This window comes from Equus przewalskii, chromosome 21, assembly GCF_037783145.1.
Source record: "Equus przewalskii isolate Varuska chromosome 21, EquPr2, whole genome shotgun sequence".
Taxonomy (NCBI): domain Eukaryota; kingdom Metazoa; phylum Chordata; class Mammalia; order Perissodactyla; family Equidae; genus Equus; species Equus przewalskii.
In genome coordinates this window covers 40,746,969-40,770,995 of record NC_091851.1, presented here as the reverse complement: position 1 = coordinate 40,770,995, position 24,027 = coordinate 40,746,969, and the positions used below count along the sequence as shown (strand labels likewise).

Sequence of the window (24,027 nt, the reverse complement as noted above, 5' to 3'; positions counted from 1 at the left end):
ACCTCCATTGTCCATCTCTATTTACATATTATTTGTCTGCACTATAATAAAAACTATATGGGAACAAGGATTCTATTTTCATCATGCCTAGAATTGTGCTTGGCACATAGAATATACTTAGTAAACTTTATTGAACTGGATCAAATAATATGTAATACTCTATATCAATTAAATTTCCCTTGAAAACCCCCCAACATCATCTTTATTTCCCCTCATTTTCCTCATGAGAAGTGAAAACGTTATCTTATATTGTTAGCAGTTTGTGGCTTGACTTTTGGATAACACCATGGTGATAAAAATTACCATAGGATTTTATATATAAAATTACCACGAGGTAATTTTATTTTTTATTTATTTTTTAAATTTTTTTAATCTTTTTTTTCTTTTTGAGGAAGGTTAGCCCTGAGCTAACATCTGTTGACAATCCTCCTTTTTTTTTTTTTTTTTTGGCTGAGGAAGAGTGGCCCTGAGCTAACATCTATGCCCACCTTCCTCTACTTTATATGTGGGATTCCTTCCACAACATGGCTTGATAAGTGGTGCATAGGATCGTGCCCAGGATCTAAGCTGGCGAACCCTGGGCCTCTGGAACAGAGAGCATGAACTTGACCACTGCGTCACCGGGCTGGCCCCCCACCAGGTAGCTTTATATCTGCTGGTATTTTGGTTTGGCTTAATGGTAACGATTTTGTGTGAAGATTTTGTAGCCTTTAATGACTCAACGTCCTCTAAAAGAAACCCTGCCTCCAATGAAAAATAGGTAAACCAAAAAAACGATAACCAAACAAATCATTGGACAGCAATCCTTTTAGGACCTTCCACAAACTGCTGTTAACGACCCTTTGTCCTAGGGCAGGGGGCAAACCAGTGTGTGTGTCCAAACCGTAAAATCGGTACGACATCGCTCTAAAGAAGTGTGCAGAAATTGCTTTCCTGCATCAGTGGTCATTGTTTTTTAATATCTGAAGCTCATGAAACAATAAAAATACACAGGTTTGTCTTTGTTTTTCGTTTCTAGTTGTTGGTTTGTCAAAAAAAAGAAGAAAAACTACTTCACCCCGATCAGTGCTTGCCATCTCAGGACTGCCGGCTAACGTAGGCACACAGAAAGCCAGCCTAACTGGGTTAAGTAGAAGAAAGTTCTTGCAGAATTAGTAAATGCCTGAACTGTCTGGCATTTGAAGAGTGAGGCATTCTGAAGTGCTAGTTGAGGGTATGGGCTATGGGGTCAGAGCGAGGTTTGGAGCCCGGGTGCCGAAACTTAAAGCTGTAAGTCCCTGACCCAATTGTGTGGCCCAGGTCCTTCATATGCCAAGCTGAGCTACCAATGGTGGCACCTCATGGAATTGTTGCCAGGACTGAATGAGATAATAGGTGCAAATTACCTGGCATAGAGTAAGAACCGAATGTTGATATCTATGGTTATTAATATTTGAAAAGACATGTGGTTCTGTTGCTTTCTAGACCATAAGCTATTGGCCAAAGGGAAAAAAATATGGAACAGTGTCTGGTCTATCAACTTAATAATAACGACAATAGCCACATCTATTATGTAAGAGGTCCCTCCTGTTCGCCATGCCCTTGACGTAGCTTCTCTCATCTAACATTTATGACAGCTCTGTGACAGAAAGCCTATTGCCACCTGCATTCAGGAGAAGAAAACTGACCAGCAGAGGTTGAGCCCTTTTCCACAGAGGCAGTGAGAGGGGGAGCTGGCGTCACATCCCAGGCAATTGGAATTCAGCACCGAAACGTTTATTATCATGTTTGGAATCAACTCATGTTTTTGCACACAAAAAAGGCCAAAATTATTTTTAGAGGATATATTTCCTTAAATAGGCTAAATTCCTTCCCACTACCTCATTTTAGTGACAGACACACGGACACACAGAAAGACAACAACGTATCAACTCTACAGAAAAATTCTCAGTGAAACTGTGGACCGCGGGCCTGGCCACTTGACTCTTGGCGCTGATAGAGGGGTCCAAGAAACTTTGCCTCCGCAGTAGACAGTAATCCTTTTGCCCCTTGTCACTTTCTCTGAAATGACACTTCAGGAGAATGGACCAAGTAACTCTCCTCTCTAGGTGAGGCAGAATATAGGCATTCAGATTCTCTGGAGTAGAGACTTGGCAGTTTGTATTCCCTCTTCCCTTTCTTTGTTACATCAGAAGATTTGAATGCTAAGCCCTCCTTGCCTTTGAGGAAAGGGAAACTAAATTTTGGTTGACTCTGGCTTTGGTCCTAAAGGATCTTTAAGATTTAGACTTGTTGAGAGAACAAAGAGGAAGTCAGGCTTTTGTGGTGGCGGCAAGAGGGAACTCTGTTCTCTGGCAAAAGGAGAAGACAGCAGAAGAAAATATCCTTGTATCATCAGACTGAAAAGGGATTTGAGTTGGTGGAGAGGGAAGGGTGTTCCCGGGGGAGGGGGGGGTCCCTGATTGCTGAGCTGGAGGGCTTTTCAAGAAGAGAGACCCATTGATGCTTGGAGGAGTTGGATGGGTGCCTTTGACAGAGAACAGCAGAGAAGCGCATTGGGTGAAAGCCCAGAAGCCATGAGGCTGTGGAGACATTGTCAGCAAGCCACCCTGTATTCACATCACTGACCATTGTTTGTCACTTGCGGTGGGGGACCACACCTTCGTTTTGTCAGAATCCAGCAGCTAGCTGGTCAGCTCCTGGACAAAGTGGCATTCATCCATGTCCTAAGACATTGCCCAGTTTCCATTTGACTTACTCTATGTAGGAATCCCACTTGCAAAGCCCCAGACACTATGAGCTCCCCAAAAGGGGGTGGAGTGGCGATCTAGTGAAGCGGTAGTGTAGAAACCCTGGTGTACGTACTTTAGGAGTGCACACTGAATGACCCAGCTAGAGACACCCAACCAGGGATAGCTGTCGACAACACCTCTGTTACATGTGCATGAAACACGCCAGGAGCCTATGGTTAAGAGCCAAGTGGCCACTTAGGAGAATGTTTTGGAACCAGAAAACAGGCCAATCATTTTTGCCCAACCATTATTCTTCATGACAAAAGCTCCCTTCATTCTCAGGTCTTGGCTTCTTCAGGAGCCAGAGAAATACATAAACATTCAAGGACAAAGATTTTCTTGACTGGTGAAGAGTTGGGGCATCCTTAGTAATGGGCAAACTAATTACCCCCCTGTCTCCAGGATGGCTTCTGCATGCTCGCATCGTTGCTCTTGGCTGCTCTGCCTCCTGGTACATGGAGCCAGCATCCTGGAGAGCGGCCGTCAGCACTTCCATGCTTTACAAGGAGCATCTCTCCCCTAAAACCTGAGCCGTTCCAGGCCACGGCAGGATGACAGAGGACTTGGCCATCGCTGTAGAAACGGAGTCATTAGAAGTAATCAGGCCTCAGCCCAAATAGCAGCTTGGATGAAAGAGGGTCGTAAAACTCCCGCTGGAAGTTCCACTGGGGTTGGCAATTGCATCCTCTACATGTCGGCACAGCTCTGCCAAGGCAGTGCCCCTATGCCAAGGCCCAAAGCTCCATGAGCCAATATGGCTTTCCTATTTGGGGCTTTCCCATTGGGATCTCTAGCAACATGCCATTCTGAAGCGTTTGAAGAAAGAAAACATCACATCCTTTCCTGTCAACTACTGACTTTGTAAGGCAATGCTTCCAACATTCTGGGTGTGTTGAAAGGAAGAGAAAACAAGTGGGGCTAGATAATACTAATTTATGATATGTTTTTTCTCTGCATTCCCCTCCCCTCTTCCCTTTCTCTCCTTCAGGCAGGAAATAATCACTCAGGGGAGGTAGAGGCAGGATGTAAAAGACAGGCCACCAGCATGACTTCCTGGCATTTGTTTTAAAAATATTATGGAAAAAGGAAAGTTTGAACATCCGAAGTATGCCAAGAACTTTGTCCTGTTTGCTGGCAGCCCTCTAGGGAGGTGACAAATCCCTAGGTTTCCCTTGGAAAATTAGAAGATCTGGCAACTCTGGGCTTTGCCTTTCCACATGGCGCTATTTGCTGCAGCTGAGCAGAAGCACTTCTCTGCGAGCTGGACCCTCCCCACCTCTCCGCCGTGCCCACCGCTCCTTTAGCAAGGGACCAAACCCTGGAGGTTAAGGCTAAGTGTCTGTTGCCATTTGGCCCTCTTAAGAGAGGTCTCCTCTGACCTGCCTTTTAAAAAAATCAACAAATTTACCTCTAGCCACCTTTTTTTCCTTTCCTGCTTTATTTTTCTCTATAGTATTATTACCATTTAATAAAATCCATACGTATGTATTTGTTTATTATCAGCCTCTCCCAACTTGATAAGGGAAATGATTTTGTCTGTTTTGTTCATCACTGTATGTCCAGCGTCTGACATAGAGTAGATGCTCAATGAATGTTTGTAGAATGAAAGGATGAATGTTTCATTAAAAGTGGGAAACAATAAATGTTTCTATCTGCATGTCTGGACAGCTTTGCTCTTCCGTGTTGTCTGCTTTATGTGTATAGGTCTGATGCGGCAACCCCTGGAGGCCAGATACTGCTTATAGGGCTGGGTTCTTCAATGTTGGAGAATCGACTGTATCTCAAGATTAGTCCAGAGTCGAGAGAGAATCTCAGGCCTGAAGGAGCCACATGAGGAGGGATAATCAATACCCCAATGATGCACTCCCTGGGACTGCACAATGCTCCAATCCTTGCCAGAGCCTGGAGCAGTGACTCTCAACACTATCACTCGCAATGTCCCCTTTCTCAAACAAATGCTTTGGAACAGCCTATCTTAGGTTGCGCTCACCAGAAGTTGGCTCTGAGACGAAAGCATGAGTTTAAGTAGTGTACGTGGAGATGATCCCAGGAAGCGCTGCTGGAGGGATGGTGGAGTGAGACAGGGAAGGGCGAGGAGCCAAGTTAGGATGCATGGTCAGGTGAGTTACCACCACGAGCAGCGGAGGCTTATTCCCAGTGGGGACCTCTGGGAGACGTGCAGAAGAAGCCTCAGGGTTATCTCACCTAGAGGGTATTGTCCACCAATCGCTACGTGTCATTGGGCAAGGGCTGCTTCTAGGACACAGAAACACGCTGAGGCTGAGGGTGGCAAACGATGGCAGAGGACATCTTTCTATGTGTGGAGAGGAATGCTCTGGGATATTCCCAGTGTGACATTGACAGAGTCTGCTAAACACTCCCTTTAAAACCACAAATCCTTTATCTACAATCATAATTTTCTAAAGACCAAATAGGAGGACAATATTTATAATAAAATATGTATGTCAACATTTAAATACTCAGGCTTGGTACACAAGAACACGATAAAGCAACAGACATTTGCCTTTATGCACAGAAACACTGAACTCAACAACCACAAATACACATTGAGACTTGTGTGTTGCAGTCATGTGTCCCGTAATGACGGGGATATGTTCTGAGAAACACGCCATTAGACAATTTTGTCGTTGTGAAAACATGATAGAGTGTTCTTAAACAAACCTAGGTGGTATAGCCTACTACACACCTAGGCTTTATGGTACTAATCTTATGGGACCACCACTGTATATGATGTCCACCACTGGCTGAAATGTCATTATGTGGCGCATGACTGCACATCAAAGAATTGAATGCCATTCATGGTATTTCCTTTACAATATGATTTTCTGATATATGGAACAAGTCTTGTTACGGTTAGGAGAAAGTACAGTCTTTCTTCAATCTATATGGTAGTTACATTCTTGTAAAATTCAGTGCGTATTACAACTGTGTGAAGACTACTTTGTGTGTGCATGTCAAATAGACTTAAGGTCTAGGCTCAGAGAATTAGGGACTGGTGCTTCACCAACATGAATGTCTATTGGACATTCAAAAGGCAGGAACCCAGACAAGTCTTCATGGTGCAGGACTATCTTGTGCATCACAGAATAGTGGGCATTTCTAGCCTCTGACCACTAAATATCAATGTCACATCTCAATCTTTGTGACTACTGACTTCCAAAAAGAATTTCTGGAAAACCCGGTAGGGGCAGTATCACTCCCATTTTATCAACTGCTGATTCAAAGAAAGGATGGCCAGGAAGCTCCAAGAATGACTGAGACATGATTTCCTATTAACAGAGATGAATGGGAATTTAAAATAAAAAGTTGAGTTATAGGAAAGAGAGTTGGTTTTGCAGGTACCTCTGATTTTGTGGCCAGATTCCTACCCTATCCACAAGCAGAGGAATGCTGGAGAAGCCTCAGCTTATGACCCACAGTGTTGTAATTGTTTTCTGGAGGAACTATCATTTATCACCAGGACAATACCTGCCTCTTATGTTGCAGGCCTGGGGAAGATGCTAAAAAATATCATTTCTCTTGAAGAACAGCTTTCTACAAAGGTGTCATTCTTTCTTGACCCAGCATCTAAATTCAAAGATCCTGAGCAAATGATAGAGGACTTTGCTCGTCATCAGGGCGTGTGCAACAGTGCAGAAGAATCTGACAGGCTTTTGGGTGTGTTCTCTATTTCCTAACCCTTCAGCGGTGACAGTGTGGAAAGGGCCAGTGAACATAGCCATGCTGGGCAAATCCTGGGGGCTGAGGAGCAGGTAGGTGCAGAGCCAACACGGAGAATTCAGTGCGTGTGGATTCTCTGTGCTTCATTGGTTCAACAGCAAAGCCTGAATTAGCTCTCTGGGGAGAGACACAGGAAAGGCTTGTGGCAGCCCCACTGTGCAAAAGACCATATAAGCTAAAGGGGAAGGGAGATTGGCTATCGGCATTGGACTGGACACACGAATTTCTAATAGAAATTTTATCACGGCACAATGGTTAAGAGGGCTGACTTTGGAGTCAGACTTGCTGAGGTTTGCTGCCCAGGTCCGTTGTTTACAAGCTCTGGGTCTTGAATAAGATAATCTCCAACACCTCAGTTTCCCCATCTGAAAAATGGGGATAATGCTAAATTTTAGGCCTTTTAAGGATTAGGCAAGGCAATCTACATAAAAGCTTAGCACAGTGCCTAGCACATAGTAAGAATGTGATAAATGTTGGTGTTATTAAAATTGGGACAAAAATCACAAGTTTTTGGGGCAGTGAAATATCACCTGTTTGGCATCCTAGGAATAAAACAAATTGTAGTTACTATAAGCCTGGTGAATTCAAGAGAGCATCTTATCTACTTCTAGGACTCTAGTGGCCAGCCCTGTGCCTGATGCAGGCTAGAAGCTCAAGAAATGTTTGTGGACTTCCATTGGCAGAAGCAGAAAGTTCAGGTCAGAGGACAGAGGAGGTTGACCAGATAACCACCTTCCATCGATTCTAACTCCATGTAAATGAAATCTTAGACATAAAAAAAGGTGATGTGTGTAGTAAGCAGTGTATCAGATTAGGGATAAAATGATGTACAGTCTTATATTAAATTATTTTGTCATTATTGTGTTATATTTACTTACACTATACTTACAAAATATATCATTTCTCGTCTCACTCTAAAATCTTGGTTTTTCACTGAGAAGTTTCCCTGTTACAGAGAAACCCACCAAGGGTTCTGACATGCTCATCAATGTTATCACGTTGAACTAAAATCTATCAAAGTTGCACCCCTTCCCAGTACCAAAGTCAATGTAGGAATTAAGTGGCTGCCATATTCATTAATCTTTTCATTAGCTCCAGAGCCTGAAGACGTCTTTATAATGATGTCCTAGAGATAACTTTTGCCCCACAGTGTTTGTTGAGAGACTGGCCAATGTGTTGATAGAACTGAGCCAGGGTTGAATCCTGGCTTTGCTGCTTACATGACGTGTGATCTTGGATATACCACTTAGCATTGTTGGCATGGCGCTGTTAGCCTGTTAGCACGTGATCTGGCTTCTGTTCACCTCTCTGACTTTATCTCCTGTACCTTTCCCACCCCAACCCCCATCTTTCTGTTCCATCCCCAGTGGTTTTCTTTCTGTCTCTCAAATATACCCAGCACATGGCTCGGAGCCATTGTTTGCTGGCCGCCCAGATCAGACCGTCACTGTATGGGGCAATTAACATTATAATAACCTCATGCCAACACAGTTCAATCTTTTTTTTGCCAAACTAGTGTTGGTGCCAAGCTACAGTTGCTGGATTTAGCAAAAGAAAATACAGGATGCTCAGTTAAATTTGAGTTTCAGATAAACACGAAAACATTTTTGTATAAGCATGTCCCGCAGACCTCAGAATTACGTCTAAGGGATTGTGGTTCTGTATCATTTTCCCCATTTTACAGATTGGAAACTGGGGCACAGAGAGGTTGAATAATTTGGCTACGGTCATACAGCGAGAAAGAGGCAAAGCCAGGTTCTGACTCCAGCCTCTCTTGGGTGCCTCTTCATGAATGATGCTCTCTGAGGCTGAGCCTTACCTTCAAAGCAGGATTGAAACTCCTACTTTATGGAATTGTTGGCAAGATCAAATGAAATAATACATACAAAACATCTGGTACACAACAGGCACTCAGTAAATAGTGCCTATGGATATGGGCTAAGAGAGCAGCCAGGGGGAATAATATTAGCAAGGGAATAATTTTAACCAGAAAAAGTATGCCGTCTTGGAAAGACCAGCTAGTGTAGCTGTTTGTTAGACATAAATTCACAATAGATATTTGGATTTTTCGTTTCAAAAGTAAAAAACAACATTCAAAGGATTTTTGGTTTTAAAAATGAAAACGCAACATTCAAAGCCATCATCTCACAAGGAAAGGCAGAAGAATTTTGTTGCCCGTATGATCTGCCAGCTGAATGAAGTTTTATTTTTGCTTCATCAAGTGGCAAAAGACGGTTAAAAAAAAATCTAATGGATGAATAGTTTCTACAATTTATTTCTCCAAATAAGCCTAATTTACCGTTTTATTTTATGCATAAATTGGTGGGTTTTCTTATCAAAGAGTTGGAAATGAAAAAAAAAATGAATAGAACTTTTTTTCTACCTGGTTTCAGTTGCTAGGGTTTTGTTCCACTTTACCCAGGTTCCGTGACCGCGTGGAAACAATCCGCAGCTGGTTTTGCCTTTTTTGCATAGACATAGAGAAGAAAACTGTCTGGTAAATCAAAAACATATTAAATGGCAAGTGAGAAAACATTATGTTTGTCTCACAGCAACAGTCTTTGTGTCTTGGGTGCATTATGGTCCTTAATAGAGGCTTGAGTTTGTGGTGGTAAATGTGAAAATGAAACTAAACCGACTAACCCTGCTTCTTTCCAGGAATAGTTTTCCATTTTGGAAAATCCAGAGTGGATTTAGAGTAGAGTTAATATTTTATTTTCACAGAAATATCTCCTTCTTGTCTCTGTATTCTGTTTTGGTGGCCTATGTCATAATATTTTCCATTTGTATGCAATTGCTCACTCTAAGAATAAACAGAGTCAGGAGGTCCCCATGTGGGGTCGCCCTGGGAGAACCCCAGGAGACACAAATATCACTTGTCTGATAGCTCAGAGGTCTGGGGACTTCGTGCGTTGCATGGTTAGGCACACAGAGAAATCAGCACCTCGACAGGCAGGAAGTAATCATTTCACTACAAATTCAGAGGCCTGTTTTCACTCCTATTATTCTTAAAATGGATAATTCCATTTTCATGGTAGCTAATTGTTTTTTAGGTACAAACAACTTCCAGAAAATTTTGCCCCAGGAGCTAAAAATTTTATCATTTGCCTTCAGCAGCTTAGAAATTAATTGGGGGTTATTTTAAATGGAATTAAAAACTTACCTTTAAAATTTGGTTTTCTTCTAGTTACAAATAAGCCCAGGCTATAAGATGATAATAATAACAAATTATTGAATAAATTAATTATAATATTAAAATGAGCAATTCACACATTATAGAATATATTCATGTTGATTATTATGAATATATTCTGTGTGCAGAATTTTTTTTGTGTAATAATGATTATTGAAAAATATTCATATAATCCAAGCTGAAACAAAGAGAAATTAAATTCATGCAAACTGGTGCAATTGTTAGACTGAATTCATTATTATAAATTCAGAAGAATTGCTTTTTTTATTTAAGGGATTTAAAAAATGTGTTGATAAAGACAAAGACACAATTTTAGGTGCCCTTCAGGAAAAAAACATGCTGAAGAAAATCTTTTGCTTATAATGTTTTCTTTTCCAGTGTTTTCATTCATCCTTATTATTATTTTTTTTCCTGTCTTCTGGAAAGAGTGTTGCCAATGCTAAGACTCTCTATTGATAAATATAGGACAACAAGAAGCTGAGTGATAAAAAACAGTTCATTCCATCATCTAGCTATTCCCAAATATCAGAATGGGTGGCCACTGGTAAATCAATGAGTCATATCCCTTATGGATTTATAGATCCCTTTGAATATCTACTAGAAGCTGGAAGTTCCAACTCCCAAAATGGACATGCATGAGAGATTTTGTGTTTAAGGGTTTGCCCTTCCTCCTTGGCTAGCCTATCCATGACCTTCAATGGGTTAATAATTCCTCCCGTAGCAAAAACTCTAGAAGGCCATACTAGCAGTGCTGGCTACGTAATTCATGGGGTCTTGTGCAAAATGAAAATGAAAGGTCTCTTGTTCAAAAATTATTAAGCATTTCAAAGTGGTGACTTCAGAGTATTAAACCAAGTGTGGGGCTCTTCGCTCTTCATAAGCATGGGGCCCTGTGTGGCTGCACAGGTTGTATGCCCATGAAGCCAGCCCTACTTTGAAGTGTAGGGTGGTAGTTTAGATTTCAAGCTCTGGGGTGCTGAACTCACCAAGCTTACATCATAGCTCTCCTTGAGATTTCTTGAATGAGTTACTTTGTGTCTCACTTTCTTTACTTGTAATAATGGTACCTATCTCATAGGGTTTCTGTGAAGAATAAATTAGTACATGAAAATTCCCTAGACTAGTAAGGACACGGTATTGCCTGCTGTTATTCTTTTTCAAAATGTTGTCAATTATAAATCACAGCATGTCACTCCCTTGATTAAAATCTCTCAATGGTCCCACAACATGTGGGGCACCCTCCGTATCAGGCCTACAAGGTCCTGCATGAACTTACTACTTCCTGCCTCCCCAATTTCTCGTCTCACCGTTTCTGTTCTTTGCTCAACATGCATAAGCCATCCTTGCCTTCCAGTAGCTCATGATACATGCTAAGCCCTCTCTCATCTCAGGGTCTTTGCACAGACTCTCTCTACCTGCAGTGTTCTCTCCAATCCCAGCCAAGCCTCCTCTTTGCATAAGCCCCACATCAGTTTAAATGTCATCTCTTCAGGAAGGCCTTTCTTCTTTATGGCCATCCTTCTTTCTTTTTGTTTTGTTAATAGCTTTATTGAGATATAATTTACGCACCATAAAATTTACTTGTTTAAAAGGTAGAAGTCAATGAGTCATGGTATATTTTCAGAGTTGTGCAGCATTCGCTATAATCTCACTTTAGAACATTTTATCCACCTTACTCCCCCAAAAAGAAACCCATTCGCGGTTACTCCCCGTTCCCACCTCCAGCACCAGGGAACCACTGTTCTACTTACTATCTCTAAGGTTTGCCTTTTCTGGACATTTCAGACATGTGGAATCATACAATATATGATCTTTAGTGTCTGAATCTCTTTCTTCTGAATAGATGTTGCCTTGTAATGATGGTTCCCCATTTGTTGATTGGGCATGGGAGTTAGAAGTATGATTTAAGTATTATGTGGATTCCATCAAAATCTATTCAATAGAACATCTATTCTCCTAGGACCTCCCTCCCAAAATGCAAAGTCATTAAGAGCAGCATAAGACTTGAGGAAAAAAGTCAGAAGAAAAATGTAGATATCAACCTGCCAAGGAAAATAGTTTAGAACTAAGCACATATAATAAAAGGGAATGTATAAATGATGTTCAGTTCTTTATAAATATTTATGAAGGGAAGGACTTGCTTATATATGAAACTGCACTCAGAGTGTCTAGGTGCTAGCCTAACTCTGTCCTCATCTTCCTCAAGTTGATGACATCTTTCTAGAATTTTGATCTCTGAATCTCTGTTTAATATTAGAGAGCAGACAAGATATATATTATGGAAACATGTGCTTGTTGAGTGGCCCTTTGGTTCAAAAGAATGAAAATATGAGTCAAATTTAGAAACCACTATGATGTTTTGAGCATTGCACTTGCCTTGCAATGGGCCACTTTGACTCATCCTCTTGTGCTTAAACTAATGCTTTCTCAAGTTAAAAAGGGGTGGAATTTCATATTGCTATTAAATAAGCCAAAATGACAAGATTTATCCATCTATTTCATTCATAATTTCTGTAATTATCAAGAATATCTCCTCAAAAAACAGGACATGAAAAGAGAAAATGGAAAGATATTCCATGCTCTTGGGTTGGGAGAATTAACATCGTTAAAATGTCCATACTTCCTAAAGCAATCTATAGATTCAATGCAATCCCTATCAAAGTTCCAACAACATTTTTCACAGAAATAGAACAAAGAATCCCAAAATTTATATGGAACGACTAAAGACCCCGAATAGCCAAAGGATTCCTGAGAAAAAAGAACAAAGTTGGAGGTATCACACTCCCTGATTTCAAAGTATACTACAGAGCCATAGTAACCAGAACAGCATGGTACTGGCACAAAAACAGACACACAGATCAATGGAACAGAATTGAGAGCCCAGAAATAAGCCCACACATTTATGGACAGCTACTATTCGACAAGGGAGCCAAGAGCATATTACGGAGAAAGGAGAGTCTCTTCAATAAATGTTGTTGGGAAAACTGGGCAGCCACAAGCAAAAGAATGAGAGAAGCCCATTCCCTTACACCATGCACAAAAATCAACTCAAAATGGATTAAAGACTTGAATGTAAGACCTGAAACCATGAAACTTCTAGAAGAAAACATAGGCAGTATGCTCTTTGACTTCAGTCTGAGCAGCATATTTTCAAGTCCCATGTCTGACCGGGCAAGGGAAACAAAAGAAACAATGAACAAATGGGACTACATCAAACTAAAAAGCTTCTGCACAGCAAAGGAAACCATCAACAAAACGAAAAGACAACCTAACAATTGGGAGAAGATATTTGCAAACCATATATCAGATAAGGGGTTAATATCCAAAATACACAAAGAACTCATACAGCTCAACAACAAAAAAACCAACAATCCAATTAGAAAATGGGCAAAAGATCTGAACAGCGATTTCTCCAAAGAATATATACAGATGGCCAATGGGCATATGAAGAGATGCTCAACATCATTAGCTATCAGGGAAATGCAAATCAAAACTACAATGAGGTATCACCTCACTCCAGTCAGAATGGCTGTAATTAACAAGACAGGAAACAGCAAATGTTGGAGAGGGTGTGGAGAGAAGGGAACCCTTGTTCACTGCTGGTGGGAGTGCAAACTCATGCAACCACTATGGAAAACAGTATGGAGTATCCTCAGAAAATTAAGGATAGATCTACCATATGATCCAGCTATCCCACTGCTGGGTATTTATCCAAAGAACTTGAAAACACAAAGGTGTAAAGATACTTGCACCCCTATGTTCATTGCAGCATTATGCACAATAGCCAAGACTTGGAAACACCTAGGTGCCCATCAAGGGAGGAATGGATAAAGAAGGTGTGGTATTTGTACACCAGGGACTACTACTCAGCCATAAGAAATGATGAAATCCGGCCATTTGTGACAACATGGATGGACCTTGAGGGTATTATGCTGAATGAAATAAGTCAGAGGGAGAAAGTCAAATACCATATGATCTCACTCATAAGTAGAAGATAAAAACAACAATAAACAAACACACAGCCTCGGAGATTTGATTGGTGGTTACCATAGGGGAAGGGGGGAGGAAGGAGGGCAAAAGGGGGGATTAAGCTCACATGTGAGGGGATGCACTATAATTAGTTTTCGGGTGGTGAACATGATGTAATCTACACAGAATTTGAAATATATTATGATGTACATCTGAAAATAAACAAGTAAATAAAATAAAATAAAATAAAAAAATGTTTCAAAAAAAAAAAGAAAATCTAAAAACAAGCAAACAAAAACATTGCTCATCACTTAAAGGGCAAACCAGGCTCCAACAGAGGCCACCACAGGAGGAACGCCATGCTTCCTTATGTCTCCTGAAATTGTCATGGAACTCCTAGAAGCTCTGGTTTTGTCCAACCTACGTTTCCTTCTACACAATTCTGACTACACCCTTACATTTCAAAGTTCTTGGCCATGGCTATTGACCTAATTCATGACTTGCCTTCTACTGTCTTGGCTCTAACAATGTGGTTAAACTTTTCACCTTGTTCTGACCATGGCTCTAGTCCAGGTCAGATGTCCAGGCTGGTTCACTGCCTCTCAGTGGTTACCAATACGTTGAATTTCCAGTGTGTATTTCCAGTACATTTCCAGTGCGGCCAGCCAGTCACCGAGGTCTTCCCAGGTCGGGTGACCAACTGTCCTGATTTGCCTGAGTCTGTCCTAATTTCAGCACTGAAAAACCCACATCCCAGAAAATCCCTCACTCCTGGGAAATCTGGGACAGTTGGTTACCCTACCCCCAGGTTTCTAGAAAGTTTATGCCAAGGACTACTGGTACCCATTCATTAGCCTAGCCTTTTATATTGGTCAAAATAGATTTCTAATACCCTTGTTTCCATTGCCCAATGATGACTCTGAGATGAAGTGCATGAGGCAGTTATTTTGGAAAAGTCCTAAAATATATAATCCATTGATCCAAAAATTTCACTTAATCGGGGATATGTGCAAAGATTTGGTTACAAGGCTGCTTGGTTTTGTGCTGTTAATTAGAATCAAACTTGGAAACAACCTACATATACAACCATAGGCTAATGGTAAAATAAAGCATCTATCTGTTCATGGAATATTTTTGTGTGCCCTTTAAAATGAATATAGAAGAATGTTTAATGGCATGGGGAGGATGTTTACAATTTTAGGCTAGGAAAAACTGACTTAGAAAACCGTATGCAGGTACGACTTTAGTTTTCCCAAGGGAAAAATTTCTATGACTTGTACGTGTACACACACATGATAAATATTTACAAACCAAAAAATATTGACACTGGGTAGTTGCAGTATCCAGGAATGGTCCTGTATAGCTGGGAGACAGGGCTTCACCCCGTCTTAATCTCCATTAGCAACTCACTTCTACCCAAGGTGTCACAAGTTCTTGCTATGCAACGTAGCTCCAGGGCAAATCTTCCAGGCTCTCTTCCAACCTGACCTACCAACCCTAAGTGTCCCCTTTAATGACATTCCTGGATCATCATTTTCTTTGGATGGTGGGATCATAGATGATTTTTATTTTTTTCTATTTTGGTTTTCTTTGTTTTCTATTCCTTTATAAATAAACATGTATTACTTTTGTTTTTTCTAAGCAATACAAATAATATGAGAGAAAGGAACTTTTCCTGACGGTAAGCAGAGAAATTAGGCAAATATAAAGCAGAGAGGGTGGCAACAGAAGAAGATGCCATTTACTGGACGTGGTATAGACTGCTGTCCATGTGGGGCAATTTTCAGTCATACCAAAAGAATTTGCACACACCCTCCCCAGTTATCCTCCCGTCAGCTCTGAAGCTGATGCCTAAAATTCTCGCCTTCTTTCTTAGAGTTCCGGCCTCAGAAGACTCTAATGGAGTGCACATGGGAAGCTAAGTCATCATGGGTCATCATCAACTTGGCATAAATCAATTTATAAGATTATTTCTAGTTACCTGGTGGGGCCCTGTAAGAATAGAACACAGGTTAGCTAGTTTTTGCTGAGAATGTTGTGGTGATAAGGGTTTGGGCTTGTGGAAACACATGGGGTTGGTCAGCTAGGCAGTGAATCAAGGAAAAAAATTGAGTTTAGGTGAAGGGTCAAAATGGAACATAAAAGAGTGAAGAATTGAGGGGGCCGGCCCAGTGGTGCAGCGGTTAAGTTCACACGCTCCACTTCTCAGCGGCCCGGGGTTTGCCGGTTCGGATCCTGGATGTGGACATGGCACTGCTTGGCACGCCATGCTGTTGTAGGCGTCCCACATATAAAGTAGAGGAAGATGGGCACGGATGTTAGCTCAGGGCCAGGCTTCTTCAGCAAAAAGAGGAGGACTGGCAGTAGTTAGCTCAGGGCTAATCTTCCTCAAAAAAAAAAAAAAAAAAAGAGTGAAGAATTGGCCCCAACCCAACTCTCAACATAATACAATGCTCCATACTTGGATTATGCTTTTCTATGTTATTTCATGTGGACTCATGTGGTTTTAGAACTAGAACCCCCGATTGCAAAAGAGTCAATGAATGATAATCTTTTGAAGGGAACATTAAAAAAAACAATAATAGTTACCTTTTACTGTGCACATAGTATGTGTCAGGTACTGTTCTAAGTACTTTGTGTACATTCTCTCTCCTAATGCCTCACAACAAATTTCTGAGGTGGGGCAGTAGTATAGATCAGGAAATGGAGGCACAGGATATTAAGACACTTTGCTAAAGGTCATAAACCCAGTAAGTGGGGGATTTGAACTCAAGTCTGCCTGACATCAATTTTCTTCCTTGAGGCCAGTAGGGACACCTCTCTCTGACTTGTCCTTTTGCTACTAGCCAGAGAAATTAAAGAGATCACCTAATTGGATCAGGCCCTCCTGAGATGGATAATCTCTATATCTTAAGGTCAACTAAATTAAGATGTTAATTAAATCTGCAAAATCATTTCACAGCAGTACCTAGATTAGTGTTTGATTGAATAAACATGAGATGGTCATCCTGGGAGGCCATCTTTAGAATTTTGCCTACCACATATAGTCTTTCAAAATTTTGGATTGATGATAATTGAGTTAATTTTTTATGTGACCTGGAGTGACACTTCTTTTGACAGAGAATCAATTAAGACTTGTAAACACTAAAACGAACACACTGAAGTTAGGTATCACTAGAATCCTGTTTGCCAAAAATCTCTTTATTTCCTTCATTTTCTTCTCCGTCATAAACTCTTTGGGTTATAATACTCTGTTGTTTCATCAAACATTTTTTGAAGTTCGCAATTTGTTTGGAGTTCAAAGGAAATGTCACTTCCCACCTCCCCATTTCTTAATAATGCAAAATAGTCTATCACTGATTCTAGATAAAAACACAGTTGACAGAAAAAAAGATCTTCTCACTCAATAAGGGAAAACAGTGAATTAATGAGTATTTAGCTTAATTTTTTAAAAACCTGAGTATTGGCAGATCAGAAGTTGACAAAAATTACTCCGGTCCAATTTGTGGATCAAATGCAAATAGCCCCTTCTTTGCTTCTTTCTAATGGATTGCCATTGAAATGTTACATTTTCATGTTAAACTGACAAAGAAAAAACACCCAGCAATATTCTGAGGCCAAAAATTATGGCTGGAACCTCTAAGTCAGTCATTTCACAACAGCTTTGTTCCCTGGATGCTGGCTTATCAAAAATGCCCAGGATCTTATTGAAGTGAACTATTCTAATGAGAAAGAAGATTTGATGAGCAGGCATTGCTCTAAGCAACCTTGCTTTTCCAGTCTCTCTTCTAGTTTCATGTGGGAAAAACCTGAAGTTTTCAGGTGACCATAGATTGTGATAATATTCAGAGAAATACAGAATTTCCAGGTGGAATATTGGCAGAATAGACAAAATGTGTTTTATCTTTGTGAAAAACAGCTATAGTTGCCAAACGCTATTGAAGTCCTCAATTTCACTCACTCATTCATTCACACATGTATTTATCTCTTATTGTCTGCAAGGTGCTGGGCACTGCTCTAGCTGCTGCAGAAAGAGCAGAGAACAGAACCACAAAATTCCCGACTTGGTGGAGGCTGCGTAAGAAAGGCTTTGGCCAGGTGGACTAGGAGACACTGCTTGATAAATGTATTAAGTAGGGTGCAACATCATGATCAAACTTGCTGCGAAATTGATATTCGCCAACGTGACGTTCTTGGAGTTAGAATCCTTGAATAGCTTCAAGCCTGAGGTTGATGGCCAAACAACAAAATCCTCACAAAGCCATTGAGGCCGAGAATTGCAAAAGACTGCACCATCACAGAGGTCCCTTCCCATCTCGGATTCTGGTTCCTTCCTCCAGACTGATTTTCTTCCCTTACAGCAGCACAGCAGAGTTGCACTGAGAGGCAGAAGGGAATTGACATCCACCGCTTCCCATCGAAAATTAAGTCATTTGTGGTAAGCTGAATAATGGCCCCCAAAATGCCCATGTCCTGATCTCCAGAAACTGTGAATATGTTCCCTTACATAGTAGAAGGGACTTTGCAGATGGAGTAAATTAGGATCTTAAGATTTGGGAGATAGGTTTGTATTATCCAGGTGGGTCCAATGTAATCACAAGGGTCCTTATAAAAGGGAGGCAGGTGGGTCAGAACTATGAACAGGAGGTTATGAGGACAGAAGAGGTTGGAGTAATTCAAGGAAGAGGCCACGAGCCAAGAAGCCCAGGCAACCTCTAGAAGCTGAAAAGGCAAACAGACTCTTCCTTGAAGCCTCGAGAAGGAACCAGCCCTGCCGACACCTTGATTTTAACTCAGAGGCTGATTTTGAGTTCCGACCTCCAGAAGTGTAAGATGATAAATTTGTGCTGTTTTAAACACTAAGTTTGTGGTAGTCTGTTACAACAACAGTAGAAATGGACACATTATTGAAGATGTGCCTTAAAACTGTACATCTGATTTCTTAATAATTATTTCAGAAAACAGGAAGCGTAGCCCCTTTCAGCTAGGAAAGCCACACAATTATCGGAAAGCCACACAGTTGTCGGAAAGGCTCAGGTACATTTCTTGTAAGAAGAGCTCACACCTCAAAGCCATTCTATGTGTCAGGCGCTGTTCTCAATGCTTAGCAGATACATGATTAACTAATTTAATCCTCAAGAGAACTCTTGGAGGTAGGACTATGATTGTGCAATTTTACCAACGAGGAAACTGAGGCAGCTTCCCCATTAGCGGCAGAACAGAAACTCAAACCGAAGGCGCTTGGCCCCTGAGACCGTGCTCCACTGTGCCTGCCACCTGGGGAGTACACCTGGACACACTGTCCAGCTGGGCTTTGCAGAGAGAGATTTGATCTTTGAGCAAAGCCAGAAGTCACTTAGAATAAAGGCTAGTGAGCAGGCCAGGTCATTTTGCTGAGTTAAACTGCTTTTGATCTATGATGAAGTGTAATTATAATGATTATAATCTCGTTAGCTTGCTATCCTTGTGGGGCTCATCAGGCAGCTCCTGAAGAAATTTTGCAAAGATCTTTGCAGTCTCAGCAACCATGTTGGAATAAATGTTTCATCCTCCCCTGGCACCACTTGGAAGGAAACGTGTATTTACTGCGGACATTCTGAGTACATCCTCTTCTAAGAGAAACATTTGGAAAGATGAGATAGAGTCTTTACACTGAGAAAGAAAAGAAAACAGCCAGGAGTTTTTAGGAATTTATCTTGTCACTTTCATCACAGGCCCCCATCTGTGATTCAACTATTTTCCACAAACTGGTGAACCAAAAAAATAGAAAATCAACTCAGTATCAGGTTCATTTTTGTTCTCTTATTTTTTGGAGTCTGTTTCTTTCTTTCTTTTTTCTCTTTTTCCAAATTGAAAGCAAGAGTTAATATCAATGGCTCTCCCACTTTTTACTGTTTATTCACAGTTCTTGACTATCCCTATTTCACTTCACTTTCTATGCCTTCCACTTATTTAACCTGTGTTTACTGAGCACCTACTGTGTGCCAGGCCCTGTTTTTGGCCCCGAAGATGCAATAATGAAAAGACAGTCGAGGTTTATCTGTGTTGTGGCACGTATCGGTACTGTGTTCTCTTTTGTGCTATTTCCTTGTACGGATCTACCACGTTTTGTTTATTCCTTCATTAGCTGTTGGACACGAGGGTTGTTTCCACCTTTTGGCTGCTGTGACTAGAGCTTCTAAAATATTCATGTACAAGGTTTTGTTGAACACCTGTTTTCAGTTTTTTCAGGTGGGTGCCTAGGAGTGGAATTGCTGGGTCATATAGTAACTCCATGTTTAATTACCAGACAAATTACCAGACAAAAAGGCCACCTATGGTATGATTCTATTTTTATGAAATGCCCAGAATAGGCAAATCCAAAGACACAAAAAGCAGCTTAGTGGTTGCCAGGGACTAAGGGGTGGGAGGAAATGGGGAATCATTGCTTAATGGGCACAGAGTTTTCTTTTGGGGTGATGAAAATGTCCTGAAACTAGACAATGGTGATGGTTGCACATTGTCAACATACTAAAAGCCACTGAATTGTACACTTTACATTGGCTAAAATGGTGCATTTTATGTTATGTGTATTTTACCACAACTGAAAAGAAAACTGGGAAGTTGGGTAAGAAGATAGAGAGGTGTGGAGGGTTCGCTCCTGGATGGGGGTCAGGCAAGGCCCAGATGGGGGGGTGACACTGGGCAGAAGAAGTGTGGGAGGAGGCAGGCAATGCAGACATGTGGGGGTCACAGGCATGACAAGCTGGTCCTCTGTCTCAGTAGTTCTCAGCTAGGGGTGATTCCACTCCCAGGGGACACTTGGCAAAGTCCAGAGACATTTTTAGTTGTCAAGACTTGGGAAGGGGGATGCTTCTGGCTTCTATTGCGTAGAGGCCAGGGATGCTGCTAAACATCCTACAAGGCACAGGACAGCCCCCCTGAATGATCTGGGCCCCAGTGACAGTGGCGCCAAAGGTGAGAAACCCTGGTCTAATCTCTTCAAATCCGAACCTTAACTGCTGTTGAAAAGAAGCCACTTTTGTATAATGCAGGATGGAGGACGGCTTTCCCAGGCCTCCATCTAGCTATGAGTCTGGCTTTGACCCCTATATCTACAGCATGATGGACACTAACACCCCCTCAGCCACTTGACTCTGTGAGGATTGACGTAACTCCAAGACTGTCTGCACGGATCCTAAGCACATACTTCTGCATAGACTGAAGTTGGTCAAAGACACATTCATATTAATAGCCTTTAGACACTGGATTGTGGCGGCAGGCGGGGCATGGGGGAACATTCCACAGGCAAGTCCACAAGGTCAAGGTTTACCTCTCCTTTAGCTGACTGGGAAACATCTGAAAGTCTGAAATCTGCACTTAATGACCCAAGTAGATGCAACGTTTTTCCATTTTAAGGTAAGATGTGCACTTTCCCACCTCCCATGCCTTCCGTGGCTGAAGCCAACTGACCAACATCCTACCGAAGAATCCAGGCAGGATGCTGCCATGCGTTGGTGGACCAGCCCGGCAGGACCGGCTTTTGTCAACAGGAGGGGCTTACGCCTCCTTCCACTAGCCCCAGAGGAGTTTTCCATGCAAAGCTTCACAACCACAATAAGATATTTACTGTCTTTATCTGAGAGATCAAACCCGCACACAGATGTCACATTTCTCAAATTCCATCAGTAGATCAGACAAGCCGTCTCTGGAAAGAGGACATTCCAGCCGGCAAGTTCAGAGCGCGCTGGCTTCGAGGGCTGTTCCCTTCCTATTTTCTGTCGTGCACCCTGAGCCTTTGTTGTCTCTGCAATGCTGATAAATCAATCCATCAAAAAATTTCCTCAGTGAAACTCAATCAAGAAAGGTCATGTCAGCGGGAGAGGAACAGATTAAATTAGCATCAAATTAGACATGGAAAGTGAGTTCTGTCAAAATCATCGCAGCGCTCAGCACAATTAGAATATGTTAATTATGCATTTCATTAAGGTGGATGTGAGATGAAATGTCACTGGGGTAGGCATCCGAAAAAGGGAAGATTGCCAGGCACAACTTTCTCTAGACAATGTGTGACACCTTCATTAACATCAAGAATCACAAGTCTGCCTTGACTTTTTCTGTAAAGGATTAAACCATTAACTGTTTGCTGGCTCCTCTCATTTGTGCAGGGGTCCCTGTCCTCAGAGTGGGCCGGCCCCTCCTGAGTGACTGGCTTTCTTTGCCACCACCATGGCCCCAGGGGCTGCTGGGAGTGCCCGGTGGGCAATGGAGAGGGTGGTGGTTTTTAATGAACTCCCTGGAAGCTTCGCAGGGATCATGCCAGCGCCTTAGGGGTGGCAGGATGCTGAGAGCGGAGAGAGGAGAGAAATGAGGGGTGAGGATTACAGAGGGAGGGGAGGAGGCTCTTGGCCTCATTCTTAGGGATGAAAGATATAATCAACGTAATGGGGGGCGGGCAGGGGGGGATCAGATTTACAAACTTACACTCGGCAAACTCTAATTTGGTGAATTATTTTGCAGATCACTCTCCGAGTCGCGGTAACCAGGAAGCTTTTCCTAGAGTGAAGTAGTTCCTCGCAAGGCAGCTTCGTAAGATACTTGTTAGATCCTAGTGGCAGGAGTTTTAATTTGTGCTGCCTCTTCCTTCTGTGATTTCTTAGAGCACACCCTTCCTATGACATTCTACACAAGGGGAGGGACAGACGCATCCTCTGTGTGACTTATTCCCCTGACGTTTTCCCAGCAGCCCCCTTTCCTCGCCACCACCAAGAGCAATTTCCAGGTGTCCGGCTGGCAGAGGGGAAACCTCTTCGGGGGTTTCCAGTCACCCCCTTGTGGAATGTTCTCTTGAACCTCACACATGCTGTTCCTCTGCTGGGGACACTCACCTTCCACCTGTCTGCCCTGCTCCCCACTCCTTCACGTCCACAAAAACTCACAGCCGTACTTGGCTGCATCACTCCCCGGCTACTTCCTCAAGTTTCAGCTGAAACATGCTTTCCTCCAGAATGCTTCCCTGACCCGCTCTCTTAGATCTGCATTAGATGCCCTTTTTGTTCTCACGGGACCCTGAACTTGCATAAATTTACCGGAGTCAGGTTCTATTGCTTGTACCTAAATAACTCTAACACACACACTCAAACTGCCGGGCTTCTTACAGTGCATTCCAATCCCTAGTTCCATTGTCCATCTACCCAGTAGGTGGTAAATTCTATAGTTTGTTTTTTAGAAAAATCTCCATTTCTCGGGACAGAGAAGGTACTCATCAAATATATCTTAAAAAAATGAGTGACCAGGTTATCGAATTTTTATCCTGATGTAAGTTCTATTTTTTAGGCAGAGAAGAAAAAGCAAAGGTTATAAACTTTATTTCTAGCCTTTCTTAATGGGGTTACTTTTTCTCATGTTAAATGAACACATATACATCAGCATGCATCAATTTCTAACAGAGCCAGTTGGAACTCATTTTCTCTAATGCTTAGTGTAAATAACAGGGTATGACACATCATTGCTACCATTTTTTTTCTCACTCATATACACCACTAGGGCATTATTCTGTGAATGTACCTGATTTTCCCTCTCTTTTTTCCCCTTCTTGCTTTTCTTCTTTCTCTTTCTCATTCTCTCACTCTCTATAAAATATCCGTGATCAGCTCCTGGTTTTTGACCAAACCTAAAAGGCAATCACTTTTTATCCAAATTCTTTCAGGGATTTGCATGGTGGAAAATAACCTTAGTCTCACTATAATGACCAAGCAGACAGAACAATCCACTAAGTGATACGATGGCTTTGGTTAAGTCTGATTTCTCCTTGCTAATGTGCGAATAACTTTCTTCCTTGCATGCGTTAATTGGGAGAATAGAGGTGAAATGCAAAGCTGGCGCCTAGCACATAATAAATCCCCAATAAAAGACAGTGATGAAGATGGGTAGGATGATGATGATGATAATAAGAATTGTGAGCTGGTATCTGAGCAGTATCCAGAAGCTTGGGAGGCTGCCTTGGGTCCTATTCTGCAAATATTGCATCAGCATAAATATCTCAATTTACAGGGGGAAAAGACAGCATTGCCTGTTTTAAATTTCGCATGAGAACAAGGAAACACGCAGGGGACTGGGACCTTCTGGCAGAAACACTCCAGAGCTGCGAGGTTCTGGAGTGAAACTTTGCCATGTGCCAGGCCCAGAGGAATTCCAAGGAAACTGACAAGGGGGGGTAAAGAGTTCTGCTGGAGCCCAGGCAGGGCTCTTAATGCCTGGCTCTCCAATTGGTCTCATTTTCTGACCTTCATTTAATTTTTAGGATAACCTGAGGCCCAGCATGTTCGAAAGGGGAGGATAGTGGAAATTACTCATGTGATAGCTCTGATTTGA

At 41.9% G+C, this 24,027-nt stretch overlaps 1 protein-coding gene across 7 annotated transcripts in view; it reads right to left on the bottom strand.

Annotated features, from left to right (window-relative positions):
- TSHZ2 (teashirt zinc finger homeobox 2) overlaps positions 1 to 24,027 on the bottom strand; it is a 439,178-nt gene that overhangs the window by 85,858 nt on the left and 329,293 nt on the right. The window lies entirely within an intron of this gene.